The sequence below is a fragment of the Mustela erminea genome, chromosome 12 (genome assembly GCF_009829155.1).
Source record: "Mustela erminea isolate mMusErm1 chromosome 12, mMusErm1.Pri, whole genome shotgun sequence".
Classification (NCBI taxonomy): domain Eukaryota; kingdom Metazoa; phylum Chordata; class Mammalia; order Carnivora; family Mustelidae; genus Mustela; species Mustela erminea.
In genome coordinates, this window is record NC_045625.1 from 10,970,639 (window position 1) to 10,986,946 (window position 16,308).

General features: G+C 39.1%; 1 protein-coding gene across 7 annotated transcripts in view; it reads left to right on the top strand.

Annotated features, from left to right (window-relative positions):
• DENND1A (DENN domain containing 1A) overlaps positions 1-16,308 on the top strand; it is a 492,434-nt gene that overhangs the window by 193,093 nt on the left and 283,033 nt on the right. The gene's annotated exons all lie outside the window — the stretch shown is intronic.

Consider the following 16,308-nt stretch of genomic DNA (forward strand, 5'->3'; position numbering starts at 1 on the left):
TTTAATTTCCATACAATCCTGTGAGGTTGGTGCCACTCTTATCCCTAGTTTAGAAAGGAACAAATAGAAGCACAAAGACGTTAAGGAACTCACCCAAAGGACAGGGTGAAGATAAGGACCTAACTGATCTAGTTCCAGAGCCCAGTCATCCAGTGGTGGTTAATATTTGTTGAATGAATGTGTTTTTGGAAAGTTGAGGCAGTTCCTGTCTGTTAGCTTCTATTTTCTTTATGAAGTAGGTGGTGAGATCAGACACTGAGAAGGAAGAAGAGCGTGTGTGGAGATGAGATGTTTGAGTGGAGAATGGAGAAGATGTAAAACAGTTATGTAGGCTGACTAGTGAAAACAGAATTGCTGGATGGCGCTGAAGGCTTAGTTGATGCTGTAGATTCTATAAATGTAGGATTTTTAGAGATACAATATGTCTGGGGGGACTTCTTTGCCCAGCCATGCATATCAGCCTAAATGTAGGCCCCTAAATGTAGGGGTTTTCCATGCACGTGTGATGAGAGGGAGAGAAATGTGGACCTTCCATGATGGACCACAGAACTAAGCCAGATAAGGCAGCAGTGAAGAACGAAAGGTCTAGAAAATGGGCAGGTATGGTATAGTAGGAGTTGTGAGATGAGCAAACACCAAGGGTAGAAAACTAGTTTCCAAAGTGGGGATTCTGCATTAGTGATTTCAGAGGCAGAGCAGTTTCAGCAGCGGCAAGGTCAAGGAGAGACTAAATAAAGGAGAAGGTGGCTAAGGTTCAGTAAAGAAGGTGGTCAGAAAGATGACCCATCACCGAAGGCTGACCACCCCTGATGAATGTGTGCCTCTGCTTTCAGGTAGTGTTATACACAAACATTGATGTATGTTTGTTTATTCCTTTCTGTGTAGACATTTTCAGGTGCACATTGCTTATCCAAGTAGATTGGGGGTGGGGGAGAGATGAATTGAAGCAATTTGTTCGAAGATTTTTTCATTATATTATAATTTAAAGGGGGTGTCAAGTGTCCCTAGCAACATCTAAAAATTATTAGTTTTTTTAAAAATGCAAGCCAAATTTATATGATGCTGTGGGTTTTTTTGTTTGTTTGTTTTTGTATTTTTTTTTTTTTAATTAAGATAAGCCACCTTTAGATGATTCAACAGGGCAGCTGCACTATGGGGTTCTCTTTCTCTGGCTGGGGAGTGACCGGGAAGGATTCCATGGGGTGATAGCTCTGTTGAACTCAGGCTTGCAGACTTGGCATTCAAACTCTGATAGTGACCTCCCAGTTGTTTGTTTCCTGTAACTGAACAGAAGGCCCTCAAAACTCATAATGCCTGCACCTTGTTACAGAATTTGGTTGGTGGTATAAAAAACAGAACAAAACAAGCCAAAATCTCTTGTATCAAAATGGCTTGCAATTAGTTTATCTTAGTCTTTGTAACTTTAAATGCATGTATTTTAATTAACAAAGATAGATGTTTATGAATCTGAGTAGTATTTACATAGCTAGGTAAGGAATTGGAAGTGCTTTGGTAGCTCCTCAGTATGTTGGAAGTTTGACTATCAGCATGGTTTGATAAAAAGAGCATTAACGGGCATTAATCTGAAATCAGAAAGACCAGGGTTGAAAACTTGTTCTACCAAGTGCTACCAATTCTCCAACTTAGCCATTTTGGTGGGGGGTGGTTGGAGCACAGGGGCAAGGTGGAAGAGGGACAGAGGGAAGGAGAGAGAAAGAATCTTAAGCAGGCTCCATGCCCAGTGTGGAGCTTGAGGGTGGGACTTGATCTCAACCTGAGATCATGTCCTGAGCCAAAATCAAGAGTTGATCACTTAACCGACTGAGCCACCCAGGTGCCCCCCTGCAGTGGTAATTCTTAATAAGTTGAGTTGTGGCAAAGATTAAATAGTTGTGTGGGTAAATGTCTGGCACATAGGAGTTGCTTAAGAAATGTTAATTTTCCCTTTCTAAGACCCCTTTCCCCTCTACTCTAGTTAATTCTAGATCATTGGCTTGAGGAAACCTTGGTTTTTCAAGTTCATTAGAAATTCTAAGTGCAGAGTTTGTCATACATTTTCCAGCCTTCATGAGCATAGCCAAAGTTTAGGAGAGGTAGGTACTATCAGAAATGCAGTTCATAATATAGATATATTTGCCAGTATTGGCACCTGCAGAGATTGGCATATATGGGTGGATAGTAGCCATTGTTGAGCAGGCCATGCACCAAGAAGGTAGGAAGCCTTGATGCTAGAGGACTGTGGGTATTTGCAGAATACTTAATTAACAGGACATGGGGAAGTGCCCATGGGAGGGGCACAGGGAGTAAGAGGCCTCCGGCATTTGTTCTCCGAGGTCAAGTTTGGAAGTAACAAAGCAGAATCAGTGCCAGGCCAGGCATAGAGACCCAAGGGAAATCACTTTGGGGAGAATAAGACAGGGAAGGCTTTAGAGCAGAGTTCATCCCAATGTGAGTCCGTTCTTGATCATTACAACAATTCCATCCAGAAGGCATGAGAACAAAGACCATACCTTCTCACCTGGAAACTGGGGCACTGGTGCTCAGAGAGGGGCCAGGGGCGGGGGCAGGGTTGGGAAAGAGAAGTCCTTGGAATTAGGAGACCCCATACAGAGGGGCCGCTGAGCTGACAGGAGACTTGTCTACTCTGCTTAGGCCTTCCCTCTGATAGGGTTGCATAATGCTTGGCATCTCCACTTTTAGACAGAGAACAGACCTGACCATTTTCCATCCTGCTGGGTTGTGGAGCGACAGCTCTTAATATGCTGACCAGCTGCTTCCAGGTTGATTCCAGAGGAACAGTAGGGGACTTCGTGATAGCCAAAAGGGGTTCAGACATGAGTAGTTGTCCCCAAACTGTAAATGAAATCCAAGTCATATGTTTAACCCAGGTCACCTATTTATTATGTAATACTGAAAATAAAGTGTCCACACCAGTGACATCACAAGGAAATCAAGTGATCATTTATTAAGAGATTAGAATCCAGTTAAAAACAAAATTCAGTTTGGGGAATGTTAAAAGAGGTGGAGAGCAGAAAGCTCGAGGAGTTTCGTTTTGATTTTATTCCCAGTTATATAATCAGTGCACGCTCATTGCTCGTCTTGCTCCCCACCAAACAGAAGGTGCTGTAGGAAAATAGGAGAAGGGGCACCTGGGTGGTGTACTCGGTTGAGCGTCTTTAACTCTTGGTTTTGGCTCACATCTTGGTCTCGGGGTCATGGGATCAAGCCCCCTGGAGGTTCCGCTCTGAGGGTGGGGTCTGCTTGGGATTCTCTCTCTCTCCTGTTCCTTCTGTCCCTCCCCCTGCTTGTGTATTCTCTCTCTCTTAAAATAAATATTAAAAAAAAAATAGAAGAAAGAAACCCATACAACCCAACCATCTGCGTGCAACAATTATGACACATTCTTTTAGTGTTTTTCATATAATATTTTATGTATCACTAAAATTTATTTTTTCAGGTATGAATATGTTTAGGCTCTAACGTAAATGTACATCACATCAAAATTGAAGAAAATGACCCATAATGCCATCTACCCAGAGAACTTATGTGTCCAAGTAGTTATGTAAGCAGTGTATGAGTATTTTCTTCGTAAATAGTTAATATGTAAATACATAATTAAAATAATAAAGGTATAAGGTAAGGGTAAAATTAATCATCCTTCAATTCCAGTTTTCTATGCGTGTTATCACTTTTATGCATAAATAGTTATCAATATGTTATTGGATGCATATGAAATAACATACGTATGATAAAATGAATATTTGAGAATCCACTGCCCTCCCAGAAAACATGACCGGTGACATTAAAACTATTCCTGTTGAATATGTGGACCATTTCCAGTTGTTTTTCATTTGTTGTTGTTTTGCTATAACAAACATCCCTGTTAATGAACAATCAGAGGAGAAATTTTGTAAGTTGCTGCTACCACATCCTATGACCCACCTGCAAGTTTGCCCATATATTCTACTTTTTCTCCCGTTGTCATGGAGGTACTGGCCCGATTCTTACCAAGAGGAAAACCCTGCATCTGTACACAAGATCCATCCTCTCTCTTGGATTCCAGATTGATTTCAGCAACTCTCCCTTTTCTATTCAGGATTATTATCCCTCCCCGCCCCATCCCCTCGTCGTACAGGCATGTGGCTATCTTTCCCATCTTAGATGGGGAGGTGGGAAATCACTCTGTTAAATCATGTTTTGATATCTTTCATCATGTGACCTCCGGGGACCCCTACTTCCCTGTTTTCTTGCTACCTCCTGGGCTTTTCTGTCTCCTTTGCTGATTCTTAGATGGCCCCCCAGATCCTTTAATGGTTATGTGCTCCAGGACCCAGTCCTTGGACAGACTGACTTTTCTCCTTTAAATATATTTAATCCCTTGATTACATCTAGTGTCATGTGATGGCTATAAGTACCATGTGACAGCTCTTAAAATTAAACATCAATATCAAGCCTGGACTTTTTTGTGAACTCCAGCTGTCTGCGCCTTTGCTTGGCTGTCTGTTCAAAATCCAGCTCCTGCTTTTCTCAGTCTTCCCTGTTTTAGTTAATAGTAATGTCATCTTTCCATGTGATCATGCCAGAAACCTTGGAGCTGTCCTAGACTTCTCTCTTTGGCTCGCACGTTCTGTATCCAATTCACTGGCGAATTTGGCTTTAGCTTATAATCCAGTATATCTAGGATGTCCTCACTTCTCTCCACCTTACTGCTACCACCTTGGCCCAAGCCACCACCATTTCTTTATGGATTACTATAACTGGTTTCCTGGTTTTTCAGTCTTAACCTCTTAGATGCAACTTTTCTCAAACAGCATTTCTCATCTGATCCCAGAATGCAGAGAAGGATTCAAATGACTATTTTCTCAATTCTCTCAATGAGGGAACATAAATAGTATCATTCTTGATAGATAAAAGAGTAATTAAATCACCTACAAAGGAATACTTAAGGCATTAAGTACCACCTACCCCCTCCCCAGATTTATTGAGATATATTTGACATTTGACGTTGTATTAAGTGTAATGATTTGATACATACATGTATTATAAAATGATTAGCACAATGCATTAAGACTTAATTTTTTCCTTAGAACTTTGAGAAAAGAATGACAGTGTCTATAATTAGCACCTAGAGGGACTTTTTTTTTTTTTTTTAAATTGTCAGACCACTCCTTGGTCCCAAGTTTGCCAGTGGTTTCCTTTTAGAGGAAAAGTCTTTACAGTGCAAGGCCCAAGGTCATGTGCCCCCCCCCCCCCGCCCCATCTACCTCTTCTTATTTCGTTTCCATTACTGTGCATCTCACTCCCTCTGCTCCAACCATTCTGGTCCCTCTGTTGTTTCATCTGGTCCTTATTCTTACAGATAATGACACGATTTGCTCTCATCTCTTCTTCACTTCTTTTTTTTTTATTATTTTTATTATTTTTTTAAAGATTTTATTTATTTATTTGACAGAGAGAAATCACAAGTAGATGGAGAGGCAGGCAGAGAGAGAGAGAGAGGGAAGCAGGCTCTCTGCTGAGCAGTGAGCCCGATGCGGGACTCGATCCCAGGACTCTGAGATCATGACCTGAGCCGAAGGCAGCGGCTTAACCCACTGAGCCACCCAGGCGCCCTCTTCTTCACTTCTTTATTCAGATGTCACCTGTGCAGTGTGGCCTTCTGTGGCCCCTCAACTTAAAATCACCCCTTAAAGCCCCCTTCCTTGATTTATTTCTTTCCTGCTCTTTCCGTTCTCTTTTTCTCATCCTTCCATTTGCGCTCATTATCCTTAGGAAATTTGATTTCCCTGTTACCACTTCCCTCTTCATTTTGTGCTTTTTTTTCTTCAATATTTAACATTCATATATTCATCACCTAGATTTTAAAATTAACATTTTACTATACTTGCTCTACCACATGTCTATCTCTCCATCAATACATCTTTTTTACGCATTTCAAAGTAAGTTGCAGACATTGGTACACTTCCCTCCAAACACTTCCGCTTACGTATTATTAACTAGCATCCAGCATTTATTTATCTTTCTCGCCCCCCCTTCCAAGAGAAAAGTTATGTGCAATGAAATGTATAAATCTTAGATAAATTATCTGGTGAGTTTAGACAAATGCGTACACCTGTGTGGTCCAAGCACTTACCAAATGTGGAACGTTACCATCACCGCAGAAAGTTCCCTCATGGTCTTTCACAGTCAAGCCCTGTGCCTGTCCCTCAAAGGAAGCCACTTTTATGATTTTCATAGGAGAGTTTTGCCTGTTCTAGAACTTCATATAAATGAAATCATATATGCTCTTCCATGTAAGGCTTCTTTCACTCAGCATGATATTTTTGAGATTCATGGGTGTTGTTTCTTTTATTAACAGTTCTTTGCTTTCTGTGGCTGAGCATTTGTCCATTGGATGATTATATAACACCTTGTTGCTTCTCCTGTCGATGGACATCCGGGCCATTCCAGTGTTCGGCTATTACAAACAAAGTTGCTGTGAACTTTGTTATACAAGTCTTTCTGTGATCACAGAAATACTGGTGTAAAAGTGTTGGATGACAAGATAGTTGTATATTTAGTTTCATGAGAAATTGCCAGACCTTTTCTTAAAGAGGCTGTACCATTTTTGCTTTGCAACCAATAATGTATGAGAGTTCCAGTTCTGCATCTGTACCAATACCCCGTACTGTCAGTCTCTTTATTTTTAGTCGTTCTGGTGGGTGTATGTCATTGCGGTTTTAATTTGCATTTCCCTGGTGACTAATATGCACTTAATATGTTTATTGGCACATGAAAAAAGTAGTTAAATCTTTGACTTTTTCTTTACTGGGTTGTAGGAATTCTTTATATATTTTAATACTGATCCTTTGTCAGACATATATGTTGTACAGATATCTTCTCCCAGTCTGGAGCTTGTCAGTGCACTTATTTTTCTTTTAAAAATTTTATTTATTTGACAGAGAGACAGGGAACACAAGCAAGGGGAGAAGGAGAGGGAGAAATAGGCTTCCCGCAGAGCAGGGTGCTCCATGCAGGGGATGTGGGGGTCGATTTCAGGACCCCAGGATCATGACCTGAGCCAGAAGGCAGACACCTAACGACTGAGCCACCCAGGTGCCCCCATTGCCTATGCATTTTCTTAGTTGTCTCCTTGACAAGGAGGTTTTTTATGTTGATAAAGCTTATTATTACTTTCCCTTTATGGCTTATGTTTTCTCTGCTCTAAGAAACTTCTGCTTACCCCTATGTCATGCTGTTATGTTTTCTCTTGTGTTCTCATCTAGAAACTTTATAATTTAACTTTTGTGTTTACATCCATGGTTCATCTTAAATTGATTTTTGTACCTGGAATGAGGTTGGGGGTTCAGTGTTCATTTTTTTTCTTCCCATCTGTTTATCCAGGCTTTCAATGTCGTTTCTTGTGAAGCCTATTTTCCTTGTTGGATTACTTAGGTGCCTTTGCAGTGATTGTATAAGTGTGAGTCTCTACTGTGCCATTGTTATTTTTAATTATCTTTATGCCATACTGTCTTGAGTATTGTAGCTTTGGAGTGAATATTGAAGATTGGTAGTACATATGCTCCAACTGTGGCCTTTTTCTAGATTGCTTTATATTTGTATTTCCATGTATATTTTAGAATCAGCTTGCTAGTTTCTACAAAAACATCTGATTGGAATTGTACTGAATCGATAGCTCAACTTAGAAGATGACATAACAATATTCAATCTTTTAATCCATAAACATGGCATATCTCTGTCTTTAATTTCTCTCAGCGGTATTTTTACTTTTCAGTTTAAAGGTCTTACATGTCTTTTGTTACATTTATTCCTAGGTATTTTTTTTTTTACAATGCTATAAACAGAATTGGTTGTTTATTTTACTGTATTTGCCAATTGTTTGCTATATAAATATATACACACCCACAATTGATTTTTTTGTATGTTGACACTGTATCCTGTGACCTTGTTAATTTCAGTTATTAGCTGTTAGAGTACTTTATTAGATTCTCTAGGTAACGTAAACAATCTTGTCCTCTGCATACAGACAGTTTTACTTCTTCCTTTTGGATTTTTATGCCTTCCATTTCTGTTTCCTTCCTCATTGCGTCGGGTGGGACCTCCAGTGCCATGTAGAATGTTGAACACAAGCAGTGAGAGCGAGTATCTCTGTCTTGTTCTCAATGTTTTACTATAAAGTATAATAAGAACTGCAGATTTTTTGGGGGGGTGCCCTTAAAGTGGGGAAGTTTCCTTGTATTCCTAGTTAACTGAGAGTTTTTATCATGGATGGGTGTTGAATTTTGCTGCTTATTCTGCATCTATCACTATGAACATCTGGCTTTCTCTTATATTCTTTTAAAATGGTGAATTATAATTGGTTGATTATAGATGTTCTACCAACCCACTTGGTAATGATATTTTATCCTTTTTACATATTACTGGACTTTGTTGGATATTTAGTATAGAATTTTTGTCTGTGTTCATGAGTGATATTAGGTTGTGTGTATTTACAGCTTCAGTATTGTTATTGGGGTTATTTTTCTTCTAGATGTTTGAAGTTTCTGCTTCAGATCCAACTGAAGATAGTCCACCTGGAATTATTTTTTATGGATATAATACAGTTGGGTTCCAGTTTCATTTTTTTTTTTTTTCCCTCCATTTGGAGATCCAGTTGCCCCTAACATGTTTTGAATATCCGTTCTTTCCTCTAGGGCTTTGCAGTGCTGACTTTGTCATACATCAAGTTTTCCTATATCTTCAGGTCTTATTTCTGGCTTTTCATTCTGTTCTATTAGTTAATTTGCATATCCTTATGCTAATATTTTGTTGCACTGTTAAGGATAGTTTTAATATCTGTCAGTAATTTCCTCACCGTCTTTTCTTCAAAAATGTCTTGCTTTTCTTGGTTTCCTACCCTTCCAAATAAATTTTAGACTTGTATTACAAAGTTTCGTCAAAACCATGTTGAGATTTTTATTAGACTTTGATCTAATATATAGATAGATTCTGTGGTGAATTGACATCTCTATGTTAACAAGTCTTTACAACTTTGAATATGTCAGTTTATTTAGGTCTTACTTTAATATCTTTAAAAATATCTTCCATAATGGTCCTGTGCATCTTTGGATCATTTATTCCCTAAGAACTTATTTTGTTGTGGTAAAAGGTGAGTATCTTTAATTTTCTGTTGTGTTGTTTGACAGTTCAGTTATTAAAGTATTGATCTTTTGCCCATGTATATAATTAATTCTAGTATATATGTTCTTTTGTGTTTCAGATACAAAATCATGTAGCTTATTAATGACTATTTTATCTTTTTTCCCTTTTCTTTATAACCTTTACTGCCTCTTCTTGTCAATTGTGCTGCTCCACATTTCCAGTACAGTGTTGAGTAGAATTAAAGATAGTGATTTTTTTTTTATTGTGTCTGCTTCTAAAGAGTATTTTAACATTCCTCCAATAGGATAGATCTCAGTTAGTTTTTTATTAGATTAAAGAGGTTCTTTTGTGTTTCTAATTTGCTTTTACTTATTTACTTGCCACAAATGAATGTGTCTAATTGTTGCTCTTAAATGAATTCACTATCTGTCTTCCTGTTTTGTCTTTGGAGTTGTACAATTTCAAAAGTGTTTTGTCTCTGATACAGATTTATTTATCTTGCTTGGGATTTCTGGATCAGCAATTCTGGAATGTTATCAGCCATTATTTCTTTGACTGTTGCCTCTACTTAATTTTTTTTAAAGATTTTATTTATTTATTTGTGAGAGAGTGAGCACAAGTTGGGGGGAGCAGCAGGCAGAGGGAGAAGCAGGCTCCTCACTGAGCAGGGGGCTCCACACAGGACTCAATCCCAGGACACTGGGATTGTGACCTGAGCCGCAGGCAGACACTTAACCATCTGAGCCATCCAGGCATCTCAAGATTTTATTTACTTGACAGAGAGAGAGAGCACAAGCAGGGGGAGTGACAGGCAGAGGGAGAGGGAAGCAGACTCCCCACTCCCAGGAGCCCCACGGCAGGGCTGCATCCCAGGACGCTGTGATCATGACCTGAACTGAAAGCAGACACTTAACTGACTGAGCCACTCGGGCACCTCTCCATTCTTTTCATTACATTCTTTTAGAAATCTGATTAGAATGATTAGACATTTTCACTCTCTTTTATGTTGCTTATCTTTTTCCAGTTGGAAGAAAGGTGGTATGGCTGTAGATGATCTTCTTTTTCCTAAGGTTTTTTTTTGTTTGTTTTCTCATTGTCTATTTAGACCACAGTATGGATAATGTATCTGGGTTTATTCTTCAGTTCACTAATTTTACCTTTACATGTGTCTAATCTTTTCATTTTGTGAAGTCCCATTTAATTCTTTTATAGATCTGCTTGTTTTTTTTTTATAGTCTTTTTTGTTTTCTCTTCATTTTCAATCTTTATTTTTTAAACATATTGAATAGTTTTTAAATTTTCCATTCCTCATTATTTTAGTTGTCTATAAAGCTGTATTTGTAGGAAATTTTTGAAGCCTTGGTTAAATTTTGAGTTCCTCTTCATTAGATCTGTATTTCACTTATGCTGCTGTCCCCTAGAGGTACTGATAATGATGCTGTTCTGTAGATTATCTGTTTGCCATTTTATCAGACCATAGTAGGTAAATTTGGGTTACAAATCTATGTGAGAGCATACTTTCAATTAGAAATTGTCGGGGAGATATTTGTTTCCGCCCTGCAGTAGCATCAAGAATAGAACATTTCTGCTGGCAGAGTTTATGCAAATTTTTAAATTTTTACACTAAAGATGTAGCCGTGAAGCACCTAAATTTAGGTTGTAGTATACTTAGGAGGTTTTTAGGCTTTACCTCCTTTCACTTCTGCCTTGTAGCTCCATCATTTGGGAATTCACAGTGCCCATAGTCCGGCAAAGAGCTGCAGGGTAAAAGCTAGCTTTATTGCTAATTTACCGTTCGGAGTTCAGTTTCCATTTCATCTTCTCCCTGAAGTGTTTACTTCCTGCTGGATGAGCAGTATGTTTTTCAAAGTATCTAATCTTCCAGTATGCCAGAATGGAAGATCTAATCTCTCTCTCTCTCACACACACACACACACACACACTCTCTCTCTCTCTCTCTCTCTCTCTCTCTTTCTCTCTCTTTCACCAATTTTAAGTGTACAGTTTAGCAGATTTGACAAATGTATACTACTACTATAGTCAAGGTAACTACTACTATAGTCAAGATACACAACATTTCTGTTACCCCCAAAAGTTCCTTGCTCCTCTTCTCAGTCACCCTTTGCAGCCTTGGCCCTAGGCAACTACAGATCTGTTTTCCTTCACTAAGGTTAGCTTTGTCTTTCCTAGGATTTCACATGAATGGGATCATCTTTATGGACTCCCATGTCTGTCTTCTTTGGCTCAGCGTAACTTCTTTAGTGATTCGTCCGTATTGTTCTGTGTATGAATAGTTTATTCCTTTTTTATGGCTGAGTAGTATTTTGGTGTATGGATGTATCCCACTTTATTCCCTTGTTGGTGGACATCTGGGTTATTTCTAGGTTTTGGTTATGGTAAATAAAACTGATACGAGCATTCATGTTTAAACTTTTGTATGGACCTATGGTTGCTGGGTCTTATGATTTAATAACTTTATAGGAAACTGCGAGTTTTTCAACAATATATGATGTACTTGCTCCTCGTCTTCACCAACTGTTGATAGTGGCTTTTTCATTTTAGTCTTTCCCTTAAAATCATGGCACTGTCTCATTGTGGTTTTAATTTGCATTTTCCTAATGACATAAAATGTGGAAAATCTTTTCATGTGCTTATTTATTAGATAATACTGTATTATGTATCTCCTTTGGTGAAATGTCTGTTCAAATCTATTGACCATGTAGTAATTGGGTTCTTTGTCTTATTGCTAAAATGTAGGGGTTCTTTACAAATTTCAGATACAGATCTTTTATTAGCTATATGCTTTGCAAATATTTTCTCCCCATCTGAGGCTTTCCTTTTCATTTTCTTTGTTTTTTTTTTTAAGATTTTATTTATTTGACAGAGATCACAAGTAGGCAGAGAGGCAGTCAGAGAGACAGAGAGCAGGGAAGGAGGCTCTCTGGATGTGGGGCTTGACCCCAGGATCCTGAGACCATGACCTGAGCTGAAGGCAGAGGCTTAACCCACTGAGGCACCCAGGCACCCCTCCTTTTCATTTTCTTAACAGTGTCTTTGCGTATCATAAAGTTTTAACTTCAAAATCCAGTTTTTCCAATTTTTTCTTTAATGGTTCCCATTTTTTGTGTTTTATGAAATCTTTGCCGAACCCTAGAGCCCAAAGATTTTTCTCCTGTATTATAGACATTTCACAGGTTTTTCTCCTATATTTAGGAATCCATTTCTATTACTTCTGTATATGATATGAGGTAAGGAAATTGATACTAAGGTGATAAATTGGGGGCGCCTGGGTGGCTCAGTCATTAAGCGTCTGCCTTCAGCTCGGGTCATGATCCCAGGGTCCTGGAATCGAGCCCCGCATCGGGCTCCCCGCTCAGCGGGAAGCCTGCTTCTCCCTCTCCCACTCCCCCGGCTTGTGTTCCTTCTCTCACTGTGTCTCTCTCTTCAAATAAATAAATAAAGTCTTTAAAAAAAAAAGGTGATAAATTGAAATTAATAAGGAATTTGTTTATAATTCCATTCAAATATGAAATACTTACCCCTAAAATTACTGTTCTATGTCAACTGTACTTCATTTTAATAAAATGAAATGCCTAGGTATAAATTGATCAAATACTTGGGTGTAATTGATCTTTGCATTACCAAGATGTAAAACATTTCTGAGAAATGTTAAAAGATCTAAGTGAGGGGTGCCTGGGTGGCTCAGTGGGTTAAGCCTCTGCCTTCGGCTCAGGTCATGATCTCAGGGTCCTGGGATTGAGACCCGCATTGGGCTCTCTACTCAGTAGGGAGCCTGCTTCCCCCTCTCTCTGCCTTTCTCTTTCTCTGTCAAATGAAATGAAATGAAATGAAATGAAATGAAATGAAATGAAGATCTAAGTGAGATACGCCATGCTCATGGATTTAAGAACTCAGTGATGAGGATGTTGTGGTGGTTAATTGTACGTGCCCGTTAGCTGCTCTGTGGTGCCCAGTTGGGTCAAACATTAGGTGGTGCTGGGCCGCCTGGGTGGCTCAGTTGTTAAGTGTCTGCCTTGGGCTCAGGTCATGATCCCAGGACCCTGGGATCATGGGATGGAGCCTGCATTGGGCTCCCTGCTCGGTGGGGAGACCTGCTTCTCCCACTCCCACTCCCCCTGCTTGTGTTTCTTCTCTCGCTATGTCTCTCTGTGTGAAATAAATAAATGAAATCTTTAACAAAACAAACAAACAAACAAACTTTAGGTGGTGCTGTGATTAATATTTATAATCCATTCACTTAAAGGAGATAACCCTCCAGTGTATGGTTGGGCTTCATTCAGTTAAAGTCCTTAAGAACAAAAACTGAGCTTTCTATGAAAAGAAATAATTTTGCCTCAGAATGATACATAGAAATCCTCTCTGAGCTTACAGCCTGCTGGCCTACCCTACACATTTTGGACTCAAGAATGCAATATCACCTCTCACCTGAATTTCCAGCCTGTTGCCTGCCCTATAGATTTTGTACTTGTTCAAACCAATTCCTCAGAATAAATCTCTCCCTCGATGTGTCTGTGTGTACATACATGTCCCCTACTGGTACTGTTTTCTCTGGAGTACTGTTACAAAGATGTCAGTTTTCCCAGACTGACCTATAGAGTACAATGCAATACTGCTAGGCTTTTTTCTAGAATTCAATAAGGTGATTCTAAAATTTGTATGGAGATTTATATGGCAAAGGACTTAGCTAAAATAAGTTTGAAAAAGAAGAATAGGGCGCCTGGATGGTTCATTACGTTAAGTGTCTGCCTTCAGCTCAGGTCATGATCCTGGGGTCCTGGGATCGAGCCCTGCATTGGGCTTCCTGCCCATTGGGAAACCTGCTTCTCCCTCTCCTTCTGCTACTCCCTCTGCTCATGCTTGTTCTCTCTCTCTCTCTCTCTCGTAAAAATAATTAAATAAAAATACTTTTTAAAAAAAGAAAAAAATAAAGTTGGAGGAACCACATTACCTGCTTTTAGGTCTTAATATAAAGCTATAGTAATCAAAACATTGTGGTAGTGGCATAAAGATGGGCGTGTGTATCAGTGGAACAGAATCAATCAAATTTTTTTGTTTTTTGTTTTTCGAGAATGGTGACAGGGTTATTCGTGGTGGGGGAGGGGAATGGATAATCTATTTAAAAAAAAATGTTGATGGAACAATTGGATATCCACAGAGGAAAAAATATGTGAAACTGACTTTTGAATGAATATACTTTTTTCAATATAGAAGAAAAAAATAAACACCATCCCAAACCAGAAGTAGTGGTGGATGCCCATTATTTCTTTTCTAATGCTATATGTAATATACATATAGTAATATGCACACATTTTACAGTTTACATATTTGAGATCATGTACCTTTTTTAACTGAATTGTTATCTTTTTACATATTTTTATAACATTAAAATGTCCTTCGGAGAGCCACATAATGCTAAATCATGGTGTTCCATATCTTTCCTAATGATCCTTTACTGTTGGAATTAGTAATAGTAGCTGCCATTTATTGGTTACTTTCTACCTAGGGACTGTTAAGCATGTTCCATGAATTATATTACTGAATCTTTAACAACAACTTTGAGATATTTAGCACATTTTAAAGAAAAGGAAACCAAGGGTTAAGGAACTTGCCTATCTCTAATGTGTGAAGCTTGGGTTTATAATCAAATGTCTTTTATTTTAGTCCCTGAGAAAAATAGACTGCCAATTTTTTTTAGCCTCTTTACAATTTTTTGCTATCCTAAGAAGCTCTGAGCTGGATATATATTTGTATATAAATCGTTGTCTACATTTCAGACATCTGAACTTCTTTTCTTCTGTTACTCCTTCATATATTTTATCCACCCTCATCTAATGGGATATTTTCGGAGCCAGCATGGTTGTCCAGCATAGCATGTAGGGCAGAGCAGTATATGAACCGCAGAGCTGCCCTCATGGTTCATGAAGCAGCAGTCAGGGCAGGCATTTCTGTAGGAATCCAAGTCTGCGGAGGAACGATTCTAAGGGAGTTCTGTGGAGCTGACCCTTCAGTGATGACTCATCCTTGTAGTAGTCTGTCCCCTAGAACATTGAGTCCCACCTTATTATGAAGTTTTAAATTTTAATTCCAGTATAGTTAACATACAGTGTTCCATTAGTTTCAGGTGTGCAACATAGTAACTCAACAGTACTACTCTCCATTACTTGGTGCTGATCATGATACATCTACCATTGAGTCCCACTTTCAAAATGGAATTATGTAATGTTGGTCAGGTCAGCTAACTCTTCTCTGCCTTGTTTTCTTCATCTAGAGAGAAGGTCACTAAGTTAGAGCTGGATGGCCAAGTGAAATGTCTTAAGGAGGCAGAGTATTTCCCAGTGAGCAGAATCTTATCTATTCATGATTTGGAAGAGACCGGGGAGGTAACATGGTGTTGTGGCTTTGGATCCAGAGAGACCTGGGTTCAAATCTAGCTCTAACATTTATCGGGTGATCTCACACACAATTCCTGAGTCTTTTTGAGCCCCACTTTTCTAATTTCTCAGAATGTAGAAAACACACATACTGATCTTTTAAACAAAGGGATCTCAAGAGTCCTTCGTTTGTTTTCCTCTATGCACAGTGCCATCCCTCTCACCCTCGACCCCACAATTAGGATACAAGAAGCAGGGTAATCCACACACTTTCGTGTGACCCAAGTCTTCCTTCCTCCAAGGAGTCCTCAGTTCAGCCTCTTCTATAATGACATGGTAACAGGAGAGTTAAATCTTCTTGGTCCTTGACTTCTGTTACCTGCAGTTCTGCCTAGCCTTTGCATTCTCTTAACCTGTTGTTTGAGAGCACAGAGGACCTGAGTGAGATCTGAGGCCACATCTAAGTTTGTGGAAGAATTGTTTTTAAGCAGCCTAAAGGTTGTGTTTACATTTAGAATATCCTTTCCTTTCCATTTCCAAGTTTAAGGCTTAAGTACACTCGGTGTTAGGGGAAGAAAAAGATAAGACAGCTCTAACAGTCTCTCCGTTATACCTTGTATTAGTCTATAACTGCTTCCAGTGTTCCTGGTTTTTGCACTGAGGCTCCAAGAATCCTGGAAACCCACCACAGAAGAGGAGGAGGAGGAGAGTGATAAAAGCCGAAGAAAACTAGCAAGTGGGTAGAATAGTGCCCATCCACTTGTATTCCCCTCTG